This window comes from Chroicocephalus ridibundus, chromosome Z (assembly GCF_963924245.1).
Source record: "Chroicocephalus ridibundus chromosome Z, bChrRid1.1, whole genome shotgun sequence".
NCBI classification, from domain to species: Eukaryota; Metazoa; Chordata; class Aves; order Charadriiformes; family Laridae; genus Chroicocephalus; species Chroicocephalus ridibundus.
Genome location: NC_086316.1, coordinates 20,422,361 through 20,428,360, shown reverse-complemented (window position 1 = coordinate 20,428,360; position 6,000 = coordinate 20,422,361).

The following is a 6,000-nucleotide window of genomic DNA, read 5'->3' as shown; positions in this document are numbered from 1 at the left end:
GAGACCAAAAATACGTATTTCTGAGTGTAATTTGGCCTTGTTATTATTACTTTCTTCAGTCTGTCTTTTTCTTTTTGTGCTGTTGGGATTTCTTGGAAAAAAGGCATACAAAATAAACATGAACTGCTTGTCTTTTCACTGATTCTTCTCCTCATAATTATACCCTTTTATCCAGAATAAACTAGATTAAGTCTGTTCTCCCAAGTCCTATTGAATTTACCACACTGATCATGAGATAACGCTAAAAGTGATGTGTAGTCACTAAGTACACAAGATTTGATGTAGTTGAAAATAGTCTTTCCTCGTGTTGTGGTGATACTAGTCCGAACTAGGTTGCCACACGGCTTTTGACATCAGACTTTTCTCCTGATTTAAGGCTTCCTGAGGTTAATGGCAGCTTTGATGACACCTGAAGTCAGACCAGGCACTCACCACTTCCGTTAGCCCATTCACTCTACTCCTGTGTGCACTTTTTTTAGACGATTTCTTTCAGAGTTTCTGGCAGTACTTTCCAGGCTGGAATGTAAAATTCTGAGGCTGTTTGGAAAGCCAAATCCTCAAAATACCAAACTCTCTTTTCAGCTGCCAATATTTTCATGAGAGAAATGGAACTGCCACTGCAGCTTCTGAGCTCTCATAAGTAGTTGGGTCTGTGTCAGAGATGGCTGTGACAGTGTGCGAAGCCTTTTTCCTGCTCCTCAGTCACAGGGTCCTCTTACCTGGAGTATCCTAATTTCTCCTGCTTCAGGAATGGCAGCTGCCAATAACTAGGGTCTGCTACCTTTTAATGTTTGTAGGGATAATGTTCATAATAATACAGCCCACAGCTCATGAACTATAGCTATGTATAATCATATATGATCATTTCTCATTTCCCTGAGAAAGGAGCTGTAGCTGCATTCTTTGCAAAGACAATGGTGTATCTAAAAGACCTCTTCTTCCCTCCCCAAGCCAATTCTGAAAAACACTTCCTTGTGAAGCCCAGGGTTCTGTTAAAAACAGTCTTATTATTCTGAAATACGATGCCTTCCAAACACATCTGTTATTCAGAAAACAAAATACAGACAATTTGCAACTGGTTAGTGGACTACAATTTTAGAATCAAGCAAATAATTTAACTGATTTCAACCATTTACCCATGTGGTCAGTCTTATAGCCATTACCTGCATGATATCAGCAATAGCACATGATATTACTGACAACAGCTGGGATTACTCATGCCATAAGCTTTGTTTTGTTTTGTTTTGTTTTTTCCCCTCCAAGGCATGACTTTAGCTTCTGTAGCTTTGAATGCCTGTAAAGATCATTTGAAAATATACTTGCTATTAGATTTTCTTGTTTTGCTGACATTACTGCTAGGTAGATACAGAAAGGAAACATTAATAGGTGACGAAGCACAGGTTTAGGGAAGGAGAACTGCTTTCTACCTCATTCAACTCACTCAGACAATTCAGGACTTTGAAGATGATCCTGTTGGAAAAGCAGATGCAAAGCTGGCTATGAGCTCAGTGCCTGATGGGCTCCTAACATGCTCAGCCAACCAGCTTCAACTGAAGCAGCTGAGATTTGTTTAAGATCTTAACAAAATTCACTGTTTGCTTTATCAGGTCCTTGCCGAGCAGGGAGAGACAAAGTTTCCAGGCAAGCTAAACGTTAAATAAGGCATTTGTGGATAGTGACACTAGCTGGTTATCCAATTTCAGACAGGATGCCAAGGCTTCATAGAGTGACACAGAGGTCTGTATACTGCTGGAAACAGTATCTCAGACAGGTATTCAAAGCATTATCTCACAGCACAATTTTGACCTTGCTGTGATTCAGGATGAGCTAGTTCCACTTGATTTCTTGTCAGCATCCTGATGTCTTAATAGCAGAAGCAATCGCATCCACTGGATGATAGGGAAACAGTTGTCACTGTACTGCTGGGAGCTGCTGCAGTGAGGACTCGTCACTCTCCCAAAACAGTAACTTTTGAAAAATACAGATGGGGCCTGCAACTGATCTCTGTGTAGCAATGAGGTAGTGATATAAGTCACTGTGCAGGCAAATGAGCTAAAACTTTTTGTGAATCTCTGAAAAAGTCAGTGGAAAGGGAAGAGAAGGGAAGGGAACCCGAAGCTTTAACGTCATGTTTATTCCAGCTTGCCACAGTATGAACTTGTGCCGGTCTTCTTACCTGTCCCTCACAGATGACCTGCTCCTGACCCAGCTTTCACAGAGGAGTTCTTTCTAATGAATTCATCTGAAAGTCATGGTCATCTTATTTTCCTCTGGAGGTCAGGATTGGGACACCTGACAATTTTGGTCATTCGTGTTATGGCTGAAATACAACTTGTGATACTATCTGTAGTCATGGGGGCCTATTCTAGGTCTGAAGGAAGAAGCATGAATCACGTCTCTGTATTTGAACTGGTAAGAGGTTCAGACACAACTATGGATAAGCTTCATTTAATCAGATCATAGCTGTGAAACGTCTCTTCTACCACTCATACATTCTGGCAGAAGAGACCACATGTGGACACTCCTAGTCTCACTAGAAAAAAACGTCCTTAGCCAAGCTGATCCTTACAGGCTGCCAAATGTCCAAATCCTACACTACCAAACGTAGAAATCCTACTCAGACAGAAAATGCAATTAATGGGGAAGCATCACAGACAGAAGACAGAGAGAAGAAAAGGTCAGCCAACAAGGACACCCCTGCTGGAAGGCTTCACCAACGCGCTGTTCATGTGCTCTTGAGTATCCTGCTTTGACAGAGGCAAACACCAATTTGTAAGAACTGAGTTTACACTGATGCTAAAGAGGCACAAAAAAAGATCCAAGTTCTAATTTACATTTCAAACACTCATTTTGCTTTTCTAAATGGTTTGAATCTAATTTCCTAATGACATTATAATTTATGAAGCGTGTCATTAAAAGACAACACTTTAACTGTGGATGACATTGTTTATCCTCTAGGGGAACATTTGCTGCATTAGACATAATATACATAGCCAATGTGTTTATGAAACGAGTACCAATTTTGTCGTCACTTTCAAGAAGATTTACTGGTTCAAATTTACAGATTGGTGTCCTAAGTGTGAAAACAGTAGTTTGCATGTCACATGATATATCAGTCTGCTTTTATAGCAACGTATGAGCACAACAGTTGTGAATAAACTTCGGATTTACAACACTACTGAGGTCTCCTACAAAGGGATACATATAAAGCTGTCACTTCTCTGGCTACGCTCTCTGAAGTTAGAGAATTTTGACACAGAACATTGCTAAATCTAAGAAAGTGCTGGCTTTTCTGTCAACTGGGAGAGAGACAGGGCATAGCCCCAAAAAGGAAAAAGCTTTCCTGGAACTGAATTTTAAGTATTCACTGTAATCCCTTGCCTTTAGCAGCAGCCACAACTGGCAGTCTTACGGGTGACTTTTTTCTCACTTGTCAGGTTGATGGAAGGAAAGATGTGAAGGAAGAGATCTGTAAAAAGTGACTTCCCTAGAAGCCTGCAGTGCCAATGAAATCATAAGAATGCTAATGTTTAAAGAAGCCTGAACATTTTGGAACAGAATAGTACATGGACTTTATCAATCTGATGTTTTAATGAGGAGAAAAATGCCACCAGTAGTTTGCCAAGCCAAAATTTCTCTATTTCTAAGAATACCATTGACATATCCCTAGATATAATCAGAGAAACATCTGCTCTGTTTCTACTCTGCCGCTCCTTCTGCTAGAAACCAGGGCCATATTTTAAAATGTGTAAAAACTGACATAAAAATAAATCAGCTTCCAGGTAGCATTTATGGGATTTGAGTTAAATCCACAGAAGTCTATTTTGAACTGAAAAACAATAATCAATGTAAGGCTTTTGGGCCTCTAATGAGGATTATCTAGGATTTAATGGATTAAATAATATAAATGGGATTCTGTAATCTGTTTCACCCTCCAAATCATTCCTTTGTCAACCAAAACTCTCTGAGATGTGCCATCCAAAACATTATGTAATTAAGGTGTGCTTTCAGACAGAGAGAAAATATGGCATCCAGCAAAGTATAAGCAACCTAAAGACTGAAGAAATAACAAACTTTTCAATGGCATTACAATTACACTAAGCATTTTAGAATGTAAAAAAACGTATGAAGTCATATTTCTGAAAGCATTTCCCAGTAAAATGATATTAACACATCTGATCCTTGAGCTCTTTATCCCAGGTTCTTTTGCTTGCAGTCACAAATTTAATTCCTTTCTGTAGAATCAAAGAATGGTTTGGGATGGAAAAGACCTTTAAAGGTCATCTAGTTCAACCCCCCTGCAATAAGCAGTGACATCTTCAACTAGATCAGGTTGATCAGAGACCTGTTATATTTATTCACACCAATTTAAATTCCCCAGACTGTTTCCACTTTTTCTTTGATGTTACAATGCTTCATATCAATAGATGATAAAACTGAAAATCAGTAAAACACTTAAAGGCAAGGTACTAAGAGCAAGTACATACAGTTAATGCTTAGCATTCTTGCTTCACAGGAAATACAGCGAACAAAAATGGCAAGCAGAAAACATGTAATCAGCATTGGTTTCTGATGAATTAAATATTAAGAAGTGACAGCAGTATGAGCAAATTGTCATTCCAGACAATTGCATTTCTATGCATTATGTATATTCTATGTATTTTGTAAGACATTCTTGTTTTAAAATGTTTTGTGTAGTCTTCAGGGCTTAGGTGGGCTGCTGACACTTTAAAAAAATATCTTTAAAACACTACTCTTTTCTACTAGCTTAACCCTGTAAAGTCTAAAAACAATACTGAAAAATTCCCCAATCGCTGAAAGCTCCTTTCCAAAAGCGAACAAGGTGTTTAAAATTCCCAGCTTTTCATATCAGACGTCTTGGTTCTTCTTTTGATAATGGAAATTCAACGTTGAGGTCCTTCAGGCACCTGTGAACATCTGACTTGTACATATAAAGGGTCCTACAGCCATCAGTGCATCTCTCCAAAACTGAGAATCAGAATTATTTCCAAATTATCTAGAATTGCTTTCTCAGAAATAACACACTCACATTACCATTCATTACCAGCATTATGAAAAACCCCATGATGAAATACAATGGTGACTGCTGTAACAAGTTACTGGGCAAAAAGTGTAGAATTTACAAAGCCCTCTAGAGTAGGATTTTTATAAAATAAAACACTTAGAATAGGAAGAATCCATTTAGAATATATAACAGAGAGGGAAACAAAGAATAGCTTCAATGGCATTCATTTGAATGCTGCAGAACCCACACAAACACCACTAAAATGTTAATACGTGCCGAGTTACTATGTTGTGCTAGTCAGGATACTGGTTTTTTTTTAAATGTGAGAAACCATCATACTTTCCTAGACGCTGCGACATAGAAATTCTTAACACTGATCACTGTACAGGACTTTACATATAATTGTCTCTAACACTGTTCAAATAAAAGATATTAAGGAAAAACACCACCTATATAATACTTGCCTACAGGTGAGCACTTACTGCTCATCTTGTAGGCAGCACTAGAGGCCTTTCCTAGATCCTTACTTAATCCTGGCAGAGTTCCTTTAGCTACTGCACACATTTAACACACAAAAATTTACAAAAAATGATTTCGTATAGACAAAGGATCATGGTATGTATTTCTCAGAAATTTGATCTCTCATTGGCAACATCTCCAGAAAGAATATTACAGCTCTGATAAAATATTTTCTTTACTCCAATGTGTATTTTCATAATGAGCTGAAACATGCAACAAATAGGTTGGTACTTAAGTCAAATGTATGCAGGCAACTGCGTATGTGTATGAAATCTCTTTCACAGTTAAAAAGAAATATGCAGGTGAAGAACCAGACCCAAATCTTTGTAGGTAGCTTAAGATATTTTTCTTATGTAGTGTATTCTGTAAGATAGTAGATTAATTAATCTTTTCAGCAACACTGCATCTTACTGATTAGAAACCTACTAGATAGATGGGGTCCTTGATCAGATGCT